The following is a 16,978-nucleotide window of genomic DNA, read 5'->3' on the forward strand; positions in this document are numbered from 1 at the left end:
TTTTCTGCAAGCTTTGTGTTGGATAGATAGGCGCCTATTGTTGTTGGGAACATGGTTGAAGGACTTGATTCCTAAATAGTTGTTTTTAATTGAAGAATTTCGTTTTGTTTCAACTTTGTGAGGCCGCCAGAAGCAACTGGACAAAGTAGGCTCGGCATTAATTTATTAATTTAATATTATATACAGACTCAAGTGTATACATGTAATAAAGGCAGACAGAGCGGCGGTGGGGGGTGGGGGAAATCACAAGAAAATCAGAGAACCACAACATTAAGATCTTCCTTAGAACTATGTTTTACCAATAGCTTGAAAAATATGATTCCTTTACTGAGAAAAAAGCATCATAAGTGGGATATTACTGTCCGTAAGTCATTTTCATAACCTGACCTGTCCAGGAGATGTGACATGAAAAAGAGTGTTAAATAACAAAGGCTACCTTATTGCTTTTTGCTTTTTCAAAAAGCAATAAACATCTTGGCAATGCTGTTGCAGGACAAATGTTGCTATTTAGTATATAACTATCCTTTTCAGTCTAATACCTTTCCAATTCTTCAAGTGCAAGAACATTCATGCACATTTTTTTGTTTAAAAAGCAGCACACAATTTCTTTTGTGCCATCTCCAATGCTCCTCCTGTTTGATTTTTCTTACCCTTTCTATACATCTGTAAAATCCCTGTAATTCCTCAGAAATGGTTTGATCTCCACTGCCTGTTATCTCCTCTGATGCTTTTGTATAGAAAGAATAGGATTGAGCTGTGTTCTGTAGCAAAGTTTTCCCTTGTAGAAAAAATACTTCTTTCTAGCTACATGCACTGTGCCAGTCAGCTATTGATGTAATTCTACAACCTTAGAGGTTTCTTTTAATCAATATTTCTAACATTTGGAAGCTTCAAGGACATAGTTAAGGAAGACGTAAAATCACTGGCTGGGCTTTGCAGCAAACAGCTTCTATGAAAAACAACTTTCTTTTGTTCTGTTTCTTCTGTATGTTTTGGAATATTAGAGAATGCAGTGGTGCAAAATTCTAACCAAGTTTCTAGGGTGTAGAATACAAGATAAAGTACCAAGTGATCAAATCTAAAATGTTTGCTACATATAAGGACACAAATATTCTGTTACTAAGGTAAAGGTAAAGGTTCCCCTGCGCATGCGTGCTAGTCGTTTCCAAAGATTTACCAACGGAGGAAGAGTGAATTAGATTGTGCAGAAATTGATAGATTGACATTGAAAATGAAAGAGAAAGAAGATTCAGAATACTTTAGAAGACGGGATACCTTTTATCAATGGATAGAAAAAATGAGGTAGAGACTCTAGGGGCCGGTGCTCGTTTCAAAGCCGAAGAGCCAGCGCTTGTCCGAGGACGTCTCTGTGGTCATGTGGCCGGCATGACTAGACGCCAAAGGCGCACGGAGCGCTGTTACCTTCCCACCGGAGTGGTCCCTATTTTTCTACTTGCATTTTTACATGCTTTCGAACTGCTAGGTTGGCAGAAGCTGGGATGAGTAACAGGCGCTCACTCTGTTATGAGGCACTCGGGATTCGACCCGCCAAACGGCCGACCTTCTGATCGACAAGCTCAGCGTCCTAACCCTCAAACTTTCTTATTGTGCCATCTTCTTTTTATCCATGGGAATTCTCCCTGATTCAACATGGCTTTCTTTTAGAGGTTGTTACTGCCTCAGTTATTTGCTGTTTCATTGTGATGATTCAGTTCCCATTTTCTGGGCCCAAATGGCCTAAGCAAGACCTAAGGGAAGAGGACGAACAGCTGCAAACGCATCTTTTCCTCAATCAGTCTCAAATCCAATTAAATGCGGCAGCTCCCCGCTAGGCTCAGGAATCATTTCATTTCACGCATGATAACTCGGAGTCAGGGAGGAGGAGTCTAACTAGATTATATCACATCCCTTCGTTCTTCTGTTTTCCGTATGGCTGCTCTTTAAAACCTCAGCGACATGGAAAAAGGGAAGCGTGACTTCTGACTGGTGTTGATCTTCATAAATCAATGGGAAAGAGTATTCCTGCTAGCGGATATGTCCCTCCCACAGAGGTAGGGCTGTGAGCCTGTGATTTGAGACGAGGGAGCTGTCCAGCACAGGAAAAAACACAAATGTTAAGTAGTGTGGAGCTGTCCAGCTAAGTACCTAGAATGGTGAGCAGAGAATAAGAACAGATCAGAAGAAGCTTACAAGAATAAGAGGCAGATATTTATTTATTTATTTATTTATGGGACTTATATGCTGCCCTATCTCTCGAAGGACTCAGGGCGGCTCACAACAATAAAACAGCTATAGAGAACAGTAATACAAATATTAAAAAAAGAATTAAATTACAAAGCCCCATAATTAATTACTAAAACCAATAAAATTAAAACAATATTTAAAAAACCCCATCCTCAGTCCAGGTTGGCCAGTTGGAAAAGATACGTCTTTAGGTCGCGACGAAAGGACCGGAGATCTGGGGCCATCCGCAGTTCTCGGGGGAGCTGATTCCAAAGGGCAGGCGCCCCAACAGAGAAGGACCTCATTCTCTGTCGTCCCCTTCTTCTCTTGCCCTCAGTCTTTCCCAGCATTAGGCTCTTCTCCAGTGAGTCCTTCCTTCTCATTAGGTGGCCAAAGTATTTGAGTTTTAGCTTCAGGATCTGGCCTTCTAAAGAGCAGTCAGGGTTGATCTCCTCTAGGACTGACCGGTTGGATCGCCTTGCAGTCCAAGGGACTCGCAGGAATCTTCTCCAGCACCAGAGTTCAAAGGTCTCAATTCTTTGGCGCTCAGCCTTTTTTATGGTCCAGCTTTCACTGCCATACATTGCAACTGGGAAGACCATAGCCTTGACTATACGCACTTTTGTTGACAGGGAAGAGATGTTAGGAACCAAGATTCAGGGTGTTGTGTGAATATAGGCACACAATAATTTAATCAAGTCTTTTATATTTCATGCCACTGCCACTGTTGTTCTTCTAGTCAACAAAGCTGTGGTAGAGACCCAGTAATAGGCATTAAAATATGAGAGTTTAGTATATATCACTGGCTTCTAGGGTAGAACAAGATGTGAGATTGGTATGTATTTCACATTAATTATCAAGGAATGCTTATCAGGCCTTGTCAATTATTCAGGACACAAGATATTCCTCTGTGGTGCAGACTATTATGTGCATGGAAGGATGAGAGAGTAGTAATGACTCAGTTCTTCCTCTGACAATACCTCTTGGGAATTGGCGGCCTGAGAGAAAAAAATAAAATTTATCTTTCCCGTTGCTTGACTATCATGCTTTCCCCATAACAGAGCAAGACATCAAACTGTCACCAGGCATTTGAATCATTCTTGTTGGCTCTCCATTGTAAAATCTCCTAAGTGACTTTTTAAAAAAATGGAATAAAGTCCATGCCAAAAGAAAAAAGAAAAGAAAAAAGAAATGCTGTGCATAATAGTTGCATATGCCCCATCTTAGAGAAGTTTCACAAATAGGAAGGAACATTTCACTCTTATATGTAGAGCTGGAAAATCCAAAAGCGTTTCATAGCTATGGGTGGATTTTATGGCTGGATTAGACAGCAGTTTTAAAGATTAGCTATTAACCTAAAACTGTATAGTTCTCAGAAATAATCCCCACTCACCGTGCTGTTATATAACTCCACCAGAGTGCCCGAAGGAGGAAGAGGCCGAAAGCATCCATTCATCAACTCCGCGGTGAGAATTATTCCATCCAACTCTGACTTTCCTTCCTCAGACTATTAGCAGTTATTCTAAGTGGTTGCAGGACAGAGAGAAATTGGAAGGAGATGATCTGTTAGTGCAGCTGATAGCTCAGCTCCTTTTGGTATCTGAGTAGTTTCTACTTGTGTCAGCTATTATAAGACATTTAGCAGTAACAGCTCACCAAACTCACTGTTCCTTTTTTCCTTCATTTTTGCCATTATCTATTTATGTTTTTCACTTTATAAGCCTCCAAGCAGGAACAGACTGCTACTAACTTTATGCATGCTGCTTTGGGATAATACTTCTTTCTGTAATTTAATTATCCACTATATAACATTCATTTTGGATGGGATACTTAAATGGTCTGTTCTGATATACAGTATTTGGGCTACCAATTTTTTTTATTTATTTTTTTAGCAGTGGACAGGATATGTTCTCTACTCAGCCAGCGGGTTTATTTGTTATGGTAAAAATCAGTAAAGGCCAAAACTCACCGAAAGGAAAAAGGAATAAGTAAGCAAAAACCATAATTTCTGAAGAACTGGATTGCATCCAAATTGCAGTCAATGTGCTGGCAACTAGCACAATGCAATATTGGCACAGAAATCTGTCCTGCAAGAGTTATCAATTGTGCACTTGAGGTTACTGAAGAATCCCCAAGGAGTTTCCAGAGGAACATACTGTGTACCATTCTATAAGAGAAAGCCAGGAAAAGGTTTTTATAGAGCCATGGGCAGAGGAAAAAACGGTTATTGTTATTTCAATTATCCGGTTGATCCCATGATAGGACTAAACTGAAGATAACATAAGACTGAGCCAGGTCAGAGTAAAAACCTGAGCCGAGAAAAACGAATTGACCAGGTGGTCTGGATTGGATAATTGGATCTGTTGGTTGAAAATTCTGGGAATCGCAGTCCTAATGCATCTCGATGTCATAAGGCATGGAATAATTGCAGCACGGTAATGCTTTTAGTTGGGGTCAACTTAAAAAGAACACATACCAATTATTATTTAGCCTATCCCAGGGGTAGGCAAGCTTGGCTCTTTTATGACTTGTGGACTTCGACTCCCAGAATTCCTGAGCCAGGATGGCTCAGCTTGGAAACCTCTCTCTTTCCCCTCAGCGTGGCTGGCTCAGGAATTCTGGGAGTTGAAATCCACAAGTCATAAAGTGGCCTAGGCAAGGGGTAGGTAACCTTGGCTCTTTTATGACTTGTGGACTTCGACTCCCAGAATTCCTGAGCCAGGATGGCTCAGCTTGGAAACCTCTCTCTTTCCCCTCAGCGTGGCTGGCTCAGGAATTCTGGGAGTTGAAATCCACAAGTCATAAAGTGGCCTAGGCAAGGGGTAGGTAACCTTGGCTCTTTTATGACTTGTGGACTTCAACTCCCAGAATTCCTGAGCCGGCATGGGAGAACTACGGCCCCCTCATGACACGTGGACTTCAACTCCCAGAATTCCTGAGCCAGCCATGCTGAGGGCAAGGGGAGAGGTTTCCAAGCTGAGCCATGCTGGCTCAGGAATTCTGGGACTTGAAGTCCACGAGTCATGAAGGGGCCATAGTTCCCCATGCTGGCTCAGGAATTCTGGGAGTTGAAGTCCACGAGTCTTAAAAGAGCCAAGCTTGCCTACCCCTGGCCTATCCAATTTCATGGCAAGCAAAGTAAAACGTGGGAAGGTGGAGGATAGGACATGCGATGGAAAACTAAATCTCTGCGAAATGGGATAGAATTAAGATAGAACAGATTAATTTTTCAACTTCTGCCACAAACAGTAATGCAGCCACTGTCATTCCCAAATGTGAAAGAAAGTAGATGCTTTTAAAAACACTTAATCATATAACCAATATGTTAGCAAAATACTTACTGCTCATAATTTCTTTGTTGGGGGGAGTATCCGGGAGTTTTCCCAAACTTCATTCTGCCTAGAGACTTGCTTTTTTTTATTTGCTTTCTTCAAAGCATGTATGCAGGGCTTTTTTTCTCATAGAACGCTCGGAACGGAGTTCCGGCACCTTTTTTTGGATGGAACCTTGTAGGGTAGGCAAGGCGGGCTGTATGACATGTGTGAGTTCCGGCACCTTTTTCTTTTACAAAAAAAGCACTGCATGTATGCATTTCTGCGTGATTTTATTTCCTTTTACCTCATCTATTTTGTGCACGTGGGAAGAGCAACTGCTTAAAATCAGACTAATGAAAAAAGGCCCCAAACAGTTGGATATCAGCTATCCAAAACTCCATTCTACAAAGATCCTGACAAATCAATCCACAGCCTTGAACAATCTTTTGCAGCGGAAAAAGGGTTTCCCTTGAGTTTTTTGCCTTCTGTCTCTTCAGAACCCAGATGCTTTACAACCTGTCTCAGATCCTCCTAATGCCTCATTGATTAGTCATTTGGGAAGTGTGTGATTGTATGCGGGGAAGAAGGATTATATTGTATTACGTGCCTCTGGATATGCATTTAATTTCAACTCCAGTTCTTTGCTGAGATGGTACTAAGACTCTCTTAGCTGAGTCTTTTACTCTTTGCTCTTCAAACTGCCTATTAATAAAAACCCAAACGATACATAGCTCCCCCAAAGATCACATAAACCTAAAGCAAAAAAGAAAGTCAAAACAGGATTGCTGAAAGAGATAGCAAATGCTTTAAAATTGCTGTCAAATAAAAATACAATTCACCGTACTATAATGGCAGTCAGTTTGAGACCAGATTGCCCGCTTAGACTCAGTCTTACATTCTAATGGAGGAATTAAAGACTGGATAAGTCTGCAGAAAGAACTGTTCTGACTAAGAAGGCTATTATAGGGTATTGTAAAATCAGTAAAATGGTTATTGTGGGCTGTTGTAAACACAACTCCCAGAGTCTCTGGGACATGGGCTGTGTACAAATGTAATAAATACAGAAGTAGCAGCCTTCTTATATTTTGTCAAGGACATTCTAGCTGTCTGAGAAGAATATATTTTGATGTTTGCTAATGACGTTGCTCCAAAGAGTTTGGTTGAATCTGATGCACCAGAAACAACTGCTTAATGGCAATTTTTCCCCCTCCCATTTAAAAAAAGAAGCATAATCCATCAGGAATGTATCTTTGTAGGAGCGAGACATGTTAATCCATATGGTGGCAAAAATCGTAAGCCTTTTCCAACTAAGAATTTTTTATGAAAAGGCATAAGCTTTCTGTGAAGTACCAATGACATCTGTTAAAGTGACTCATGAAAGCTTATGTCTTTTAATAAAACTTTAGTTAGAAAAGGTGCTGTCAGACTTAGGGATGCAATCTTATGCAAGCCCCATTTAAATTACTGGATCATACTGTACCTGCTTCTTTGATGGATCAAACCATTACTGTTAGGTAGACATAGGTGAGCGTACAGTAGTAAACTGCTAGGACATAAATGAGGCACAATATTTAAGACCTCAGTGAGTAAAAATAAATGGATAGTAGCAGGAAGATGAATTTTCACATCACGGAATAGGGCAGCATTGAGCGGGGAAAAGCTGCAGAGAAGCTAATAGTGAGATTATTGTGGTGATAACCAGCATAACTTCATTTAGCTGCAATTTAATTTTACTCAAACTGGTAAAGAGATATTTTACTGAACTAATCAGAACACACATCTCTTATATAGAATATTTCTTTATTAAAGGTATGGACATTATCCACAAGGGTGTTTTCTTCTATATATTTTATATTTTAATAGAAAGAGAAACTTTGAACAATCAATAGTAAAATATGGTCTTAGTACTATTCCTACTCCTAGGATATGCAGATGAGTTTTAGTCTGTCCTTTCAGATTGATATTTCTTAATTTTCATATGATGCAGGAATGCATCTTAAGTGTATTCCATTTAGCCCAATAATAACTTTTATGATGGGAATGCTCTGTTGCGTTATCAGATAGAAAGCATTTTCCATACATCAGCCATGTAATTGAATGGGAAATAATAGATGGCAATGGATGAATGGATTTGCTCCTAGTGTAACTCAGGTGGAAGCTTTAAATAAGTGCCATATGTAGTAACACAATCTTATACTCTGGTGTAAATCAGAGTGTTTAGTGGGTTTTATGGAACTGGGGGGGGATGTCAAAGAATTTTATCTGTATTCTATACAGATTTTATGCCATAATTTCAAACTTGGCTCAAAGTCAGGCATTTAACCCAACTGAACAAACTTCATTCCATTTATGTTTGGGGAAATATTTTATCTTTTAATATTCTGAAGCTGTAAAGTGCCTTGGAAAAGGTTATATACAGTATTAAAAATTCAATTACTAATTCTATACATTGATATACTCACTGAATGAATTCATTTTTTTTAAAGATCTGCACAACGCATGGAATCACACAATAAATGAAGACTGCAAACCAAATTAAGTTTCCAATTACCAAGCTAAACTCTTGCGCCTGCCAGTTCTTTCAATTACTCTTGTTTAGTGCGTTGTCTGAACATGCTGATGGGTTCCAGTGACAATTGCCTCTTCTCTCTCTCCCCCCCCCCCCGCCCCCTGCAAAAAAGAGACTTTCTCTACTTTGGACAGAAAAGGTGTGAGTGACCACAGCATTGAAAGAGGTCCAGAAACTTTCAGTTCCAAGGTCATCTTGAGCCAGGAGTGAGGTTGACCAAGTTAATTCCCCTTTGCCTGGCCAACCTCGCAGGGGTGTTAGAAGAACGGATGTCTATGGAGATTTTCAGTCATTTAGTCCATAGTTATCCCAAAGGTGCTTTTTCACCAGGCGATTGGCCTCAACAACTCTCTGAAAGAGTCCAAATTACACCAGCTGTCCGCAAGGAGTATCAATCCTTCTATTTTCCGCCATCCAGACGAAGTGTTTGTTAAGTATTTAGAATACCTTGCTAGGCCCCAAACACGGGGCAAATCTTATTTCCTGTTTCAGTCTAACCCAAGGCCATCAACAGGCTGTAGTCACAACAGTGACAGCTCATGTTTGTGTAAATTTTTTGGATTGCTAACAAAGAATTAAAGGGAGACTGTTTGAAATAGCTGTATCAGTCTCCCTTTAATTCTTTGTTAGCAATCCAAAAAATTTACATATATATATAAATGTATATGTATATGTATATATATATGTATATATATATATGTATATATATATATGTATATATATATATATATGTTTTCTGAGGTTTTCGCGGGTGCCTGTATGTGGATCCTTGGTTTTTCGGGTTTTTCCCCGCGTAGAACTTAAGGTGTAGGTGCAACGTTTCGACGAAATCCCATCCGTCATCATCAGGCTAGTGGTTTCTGCTTCCTTCTTCTGGGAGAAGTATGTGGCTGTTTGTTTTTCTTTTTTAAACTGCCAGAGGGGGTGTGTTCTGTGAGTGGAAGTGTGCTGATTGGGTGGGGATTATGTGTGTTCTGATTGGATGGGAGTGTGTTCTGAATGGTGGGGGTGTTCTGATTGGGTGGGGGTGTGTTTTGAGTGGATGGGCTGGTCTCAGCTGCCAGCCTTAGACCTGAGCTGGTGAGTTGTGCTGTTTTTGTTTGCCTTCGTGTTTGTGGTGGTGCCATGTTTTTATAGTGGGTGTCAGTTTGCTTATTATGTGGTTTGGAGGGGTTTAAAGTGGCTGATGTTGCAGCTGTAGTTAGGTTTCTGTTTTGTGGTTGTGCCTCTTTATCATTGTGGGTTCGGATTTGCTTTTTGAATAGTTGTGTGGTGGTGATGTCATGTGATGTTATCATGAGTTTGGGTCTGGTATCATTCTTGGTGGTTGAGACTCGTCTGTCAATCAAGGCGGGTTTCCAAATAGCTGGTAGGCGAGAGGTATCATCTCGTTTGTTCATGCTGTGGGGGCGTTTTTCTATCTCAATGGCTTCTCTGATTATTCTGTTGTTAAAATGTTCAATTTTGGCGATAGTTTTAGTTTTTTTAAAATCAATTTCATGTCCCGTGGCTTCAAAGTGTTGGACCAGGGATGAAGTTTGTTCTCCCTTTCTGAGTGAGTTTTTGTGCTCTTCAATGCGTGCACTTATTCTTCTGTTGGTCTGTCCGATGTATGTGGTGGGGCAGGTGGTGCATGGGATTTCGTATACTCCTTGGTTTTCTAACCCAATTATGTCCTTGGGGTTTCTTAGGATGGTGGATACTTTTCTGTCTGTGTAGAATGCTGTTTTGATGTTGTGTTTTTGGAGGACTTTGCTGATTCTGTCTGTGGTCCCTTTTAAGTATGGGAGGAGGGCTTTGCCTTTTTCTTGTTCTCTGTCTTGGGTTTTTGTGGGTGTCTCTCTTCGGATTAAGTTGGTAATCATGTTTCTTTGGAATCCATTGGCTGTTAGTACATTAGTGAGGTTGTGTAGTTCGGTTTTTAGGTGTTGTTTGTCAGCTAGTTGTTTTGTTCTGGAGATGAGTGTCTTGGCTACGGAGTTGATCTGTGCTGGGTGGTGGTGTGAGAGTGCATTCAGATAGCGGTTTGTGTGCGTTTTTTTATGGTAGATAGTGTGTCCTAGGGAGCCATTGGATTTCTTGTAGACTAAAACATCAAGGAAGGGAAGTTGGTTGTTAGCTTCTGTTTCCATGGTGAATTGTATTTTGGGGTGTAGGCTATTGAGGTGTGTGAGGAAGTCATCCAGTTTTTCTTTGCCATGTGGCCAGATTACGAAGGTGTCATCTACGTATCTGAGCCAGAGTTTGGGTTTGTGGTTGGATTTTTCTAGAGCGAGGGTTTCAAAGTGTTCCATGTAGAGGTTTGCGATGACAGGTGAAAGGGGTGATCCCATGGGTGCTCCTTCCATTTGTTTGTATCTTTGTCCATTGTAGATGAAGTATGTGTTAGATAGGCAGTGGTTGGTCAGATCTAGGATGTGTTTTGGGGGGTTGTATTTATTTAGGATAGCTGTCAAGGCTTCTTTGATTGGCACTTGGGTGAAGAGGGATACGACATCGAAGCTCACAAGTAGGTCACAGGGCTGTAAGTTTAGTTTACTTATGATCTCTATGAATTGGAATGAATCTTGTACGTGTGAGGTGATGGAATTTGCGTAAGGCTGTAGTTGTTTGGCAAGAAATTTGGCTAGATTTTGTAGAGGTGAGCCTATGGAGCTGACTATGGGTCTGAGAGGGGTTCCTTCTTTGTGTATCTTGGGCAGACCATAGAGCTTGGGACATCTGGATGATTTTTCTCTGGGAATGATTGTTTTCTGGATCTCTTCACTGATGGGGGTGGCTTTTATTTTGGATTTTGTGGTTTTTTCCAGGTAGGTGGTGGGGTCTGTCTTGAGGAGTTTGTGACCTACTTGTGAGCTTCGATGTCGTATCCCTCTTCACCCAAGTGCCAATCAAAGAAGCCTTGACAGCTATCCTAAATAAATACAACCCCCCAAAACACATCCTAGATCTGACCAACCACTGCCTATCTAACACATACTTCATCTACAATGGACAAAGATACAAACAAATGGAAGGAGCACCCATGGGATCACCCCTTTCACCTGTCATCGCAAACCTCTACATGGAACACTTTGAAACCCTCGCTCTAGAAAAATCCAACCACAAACCCAAACTCTGGCTCAGATACGTAGATGACACCTTCGTAATCTGGCCACATGGCAAAGAAAAACTGGATGACTTCCTCACACACCTCAATAGCCTACACCCCAAAATACAATTCACCATGGAAACAGAAGCTAACAACCAACTTCCCTTCCTTGATGTTTTAGTCTACAAGAAATCCAATGGCTCCCTAGGACACACTATCTACCATAAAAAAACGCACACAAACCGCTATCTGAATGCACTCTCACACCACCACCCAGCACAGATCAACTCCGTAGCCAAGACACTCATCTCCAGAACAAAACAACTAGCTGACAAACAACACCTAAAAACCGAACTACACAACCTCACTAATGTACTAACAGCCAATGGATTCCAAAGAAACATGATTACCAACTTAATCCGAAGAGAGACACCCACAAAAACCCAAGACAGAGAACAAGAAAAAGGCAAAGCCCTCCTCCCATACTTAAAAGGGACCACAGACAGAATCAGCAAAGTCCTCCAAAAACACAACATCAAAACAGCATTCTACACAGACAGAAAAGTATCCACCATCCTAAGAAACCCCAAGGACATAATTGGGTTAGAAAACCAAGGAGTATACGAAATCCCATGCACCACCTGCCCCACCACATACATCGGACAGACCAACAGAAGAATAAGTGCACGCATTGAAGAGCACAAAAACTCACTCAGAAAGGGAGAACAAACTTCATCCCTGGTCCAACACTTTGAAGCCACGGGACATGAAATTGATTTTAAAAAAACTAAAACTATCGCCAAAATTGAACATTTTAACAACAGAATAATCAGAGAAGCCATTGAGATAGAAAAACGCCCCCACAGCATGAACAAACGAGATGATACCTCTCGCCTACCAGCTATTTGGAAACCCGCCTTGATTGACAGACGAGTCTCAACCACCAAGAATGATACCAGACCCAAACTCATGATAACATCACATGACATCACCACCACACAACTATTCAAAAAGCAAATCCGAACCCACAATGATAAAGAGGCACAACCACAAAACAGAAACCTAACTACAGCTGCAACATCAGCCACTTTAAACCCCTCCAAACCACATAATAAGCAAACTGACACCCACTATAAAAACATGGCACCACCACAAACACGAAGGCAAACAAAAACAGCACAACTCACCAGCTCAGGTCTAAGGCTGGCAGCTGAGACCAGCCCATCCACTCAAAACACACCCCCACCCAATCAGAACACCCCCACCATTCAGAACACACTCCCATCCAATCAGAACACACATAATCCCCACCCAATCAGCACACTTCCACTCACAGAACACACCCCCTCTGGCAGTTTAAAAAAGAAAAACAAACAGCCACATACTTCTCCCAGAAGAAGGAAGCAGAAACCACTAGCCTGATGATGACGGATGGGATTTCGTCGAAACGTTGCACCTACACCTTAAGTTCTACGCGGGGAAAAACCCGAAAAACCAAGGATCCACATACAGGCACCCGCGAAAACCTCAGAAAACAAATATCTTACCTCTACGGGGAGGAAATCTATCAGCTAACCAAGACCTACGAAAAACTCGAAGTACGAAGAGCTTCCATTCTGTGTGACCTCACATTTCTACGCAACTGCCGAGATCAAAATTTAATCCCCACATCCTTCCAATTGAAATTCCACTCCAACTCTGCAGCCATCAAACGCATCCTGATAAGAACTGAACTGGCCCTAATCAGAAACGAACTCCACACAAAAAGATTCCTCCTGGACCGAATCAACAGAGACCTCCTCACACTTCACCTCAAACTCAGCAACAAGATCCACCCCACACTTTGGGACAAATTCAAACAAATCGCTGTCTGGAGAGCTGAAACAGAGACTGCCTACAAAACAGACACACACACCAATAAACTCCGAAGACTAAAGGAACGCCAGAAACAAACCCCTCCTCTCCCACAGCAACACATGAAACAAACTGTGCACAACATCTCAGATAGGATTCTCACCAAAGCCGAAACCAACGTCCTGTCTAAAGGATTTAATTTTGCAGTCGCTCCCAAACACATTCCCACGGAAACCATTATATGCGGAGTCGAATCCAGCCTGACCAAAATCAACCCTGATGACGCCAACAAAATCAGACTCGAAGTTACCAACATCCTCTGCACCAGCAAACCACCCAAAAGCAACTTACCCAAAGAGGAACAGACAGCACTACTTAACCTAAAAAAAGACACCAGCATAATCATTCTGCCAGCAGACAAAGGCAACGCCACGGTGGTAATGAACTCATCTGACTACCATACCAAATTATCCAACCTACTCCGAGACTCCACATACAAACTCCTCAAGACAGACCCCACCACCTACCTGGAAAAAACCACAAAATCCAAAATAAAAGCCACCCCCATCAGTGAAGAGATCCAGAAAACAATCATTCCCAGAGAAAAATCATCCAGATGTCCCAAGCTCTATGGTCTGCCCAAGATACACAAAGAAGGAACCCCTCTCAGACCCATAGTCAGCTCCATAGGCTCACCTCTACAAAATCTAGCCAAATTTCTTGCCAAACAACTACAGCCTTACGCAAATTCCATCACCTCACACGTACAAGATTCATTCCAATTCATAGAGATCATAAGTAAACTAAACTTACAGCCCTGTGACCTACTTGTGAGCTTCGATGTCGTATCCCTCTTCACCCAAGTGCCAATCAAAGAAGCCTTGACAGCTATCCTAAATAAATACAACCCCCCAAAACACATCCTAGATCTGACCAACCACTGCCTATCTAACACATACTTCATCTACAATGGACAAAGATACAAACAAATGGAAGGAGCACCCATGGGATCACCCCTTTCACCTGTCATCGCAAACCTCTACATGGAACACTTTGAAACCCTCGCTCTAGAAAAATCCAACCACAAACCCAAACTCTGGCTCAGATACGTAGATGACACCTTCGTAATCTGGCCACATGGCAAAGAAAAACTGGATGACTTCCTCACACACCTCAATAGCCTACACCCCAAAATACAATTCACCATGGAAACAGAAGCTAACAACCAACTTCCCTTCCTTGATGTTTTAGTCTACAAGAAATCCAATGGCTCCCTAGGACACACTATCTACCATAAAAAAACGCACACAAACCGCTATCTGAATGCACTCTCACACCACCACCCAGCACAGATCAACTCCGTAGCCAAGACACTCATCTCCAGAACAAAACAACTAGCTGACAAACAACACCTAAAAACCGAACTACACAACCTCACTAATGTACTAACAGCCAATGGATTCCAAAGAAACATGATTACCAACTTAATCCGAAGAGAGACACCCACAAAAACCCAAGACAGAGAACAAGAAAAAGGCAAAGCCCTCCTCCCATACTTAAAAGGGACCACAGACAGAATCAGCAAAGTCCTCCAAAAACACAACATCAAAACAGCATTCTACACAGACAGAAAAGTATCCACCATCCTAAGAAACCCCAAGGACATAATTGGGTTAGAAAACCAAGGAGTATACGAAATCCCATGCACCACCTGCCCCACCACATACATCGGACAGACCAACAGAAGAATAAGTGCACGCATTGAAGAGCACAAAAACTCACTCAGAAAGGGAGAACAAACTTCATCCCTGGTCCAACACTTTGAAGCCACGGGACATGAAATTGATTTTAAAAAAAAACTAAAACTATCGCCAAAATTGAACATTTTAACAACAGAATAATCAGAGAAGCCATTGAGATAGAAAAACGCCCCCACAGCATGAACAAACGAGATGATACCTCTCGCCTACCAGCTATTTGGAAACCCGCCTTGATTGACAGACGAGTCTCAACCACCAAGAATGATACCAGACCCAAACTCATGATAACATCACATGACATCACCACCACACAACTATTCAAAAAGCAAATCCGAACCCACAATGATAAAGAGGCACAACCACAAAACAGAAACCTAACTACAGCTGCAACATCAGCCACTTTAAACCCCTCCAAACCACATAATAAGCAAACTGACACCCACTATAAAAACATGGCACCACCACAAACACGAAGGCAAACAAAAACAGCACAACTCACCAGCTCAGGTCTAAGGCTGGCAGCTGAGACCAGCCCATCCACTCAAAACACACCCCCACCCAATCAGAACACCCCCACCATTCAGAACACACTCCCATCCAATCAGAACACACATAATCCCCACCCAATCAGCACACTTCCACTCACAGAACACACCCCCTCTGGCAGTTTAAAAAAGAAAAACAAACAGCCACATACTTCTCCCAGAAGAAGGAAGCAGAAACCACTAGCCTGATGATGACGGATGGGATTTCGTCGAAACGTTGCACCTACACCTTAAGTTCTACGCGGGGAAAAACCCGAAAAACCAAGGATCCATATATATATATATGTATATATATATATATATATATATATATATATATATATGTATATATATATATGTATATATATATGTATATATATATATGTATATATATATATATGTGTGTGTGTGTGTGTGTGTGTGTGTGTCTATATGTATATATATATATGTATATATATATATATATGTGTGTGTGTGTGTGTGTGTGTGTGTATATGTATATATATATATATATATATATATATATATATATATATATATATATATATATATATATATATATATATATATATATATAAGCAGTTTTGTAGGTACAGGGGGTTGCTTACATGAAAAGAGCGTGGTGAGGGGAGGGGGAAAAGGGGTTACAGTGGATCCTGGGTTGTTGCGTATGAGTCATCATCTAGGAATTATTTTTCGGTCCCTTTTGGTTCCTAGTACCAAGATCAGATCTCTTTGTCCTGGAAAGGTATAAAAGGTGGAAGACATCTTTCCTGGTTGTTGCCTTCATCTCTCTACCAGCCACGAAGAGAGACGGGGGGGGGGGCACCCAACTCTTTATTTTGATCAAAATAAAACTTGCTTCCTTGCTGAAACCTCGGCTCAGGAAGTTTCTTTTGGCTCTTTTAAATTCCTGAGTAATGCTGGGGTGACGGTGAGGCTAAGTTTAAAACCTTAACACCTTCAAAGAAAAAACAGAGAGAAGTCCAGCTGCCTCCTGGGGGGAAAAAAAGAAGAAGAAGCACCTTGGGGATAACACGAAGGGCTATTATTCCCAGGGAAGCTTCCTTGAGTCGGAGAAAAAGGCCGGTTTCCCCCCCAGCCCCCACCCCCTTTTCTCTTCCGAGTCTTTCTATGATCGCGTCTCTCCATCCCATCAACTCCAAAGCAAATCCGGAACGGGCCACGAGGAAGAGGGTTGGACTAGACGACCTCCAAAGCCCCTTCCCATGTTATCACTCTCTGCTTGAAAGTGCAGCAGCTCAGGACAGCTCTTCTTCTTGTTCTTCTTCTTCTTCTTGTTCTTCTTCTTGTTCTTCTTCTTGTTCTTCTTCTTCTTCTTCTCCTCCTCCTCCTCCTCCTCCTCCTCCTCCTCCTCCTCCTCCTCCTCCTTCTTCTTCTTCTTCTTCTTCTCCTTCTCCTTCTCCTTCTCCTTCTCCTTCTTCTTCTTCTTCTCCTCCTCCTCCTCCTCCTCCTCCTCCTCCTCCTTCTTCTTCTTCTCCTCCTCCTCCTTCTTCTCCTTCTTCTCCTTCTCCTTCTCCTTCTTCCTACCTTCCCCATCCCGGGCGGTTCCCGAAGGAAAGCCCCATCCCTGCCGCCGGGAAGGAGGCTCCCCAGAGACCGACCCTCCCCTCCTCCCAGCT

The sequence above is a fragment of the Vipera ursinii genome (genome assembly GCF_947247035.1).
Source record: "Vipera ursinii genome assembly, chromosome: 13".
NCBI classification, from domain to species: Eukaryota; Metazoa; Chordata; class Lepidosauria; order Squamata; family Viperidae; genus Vipera; species Vipera ursinii.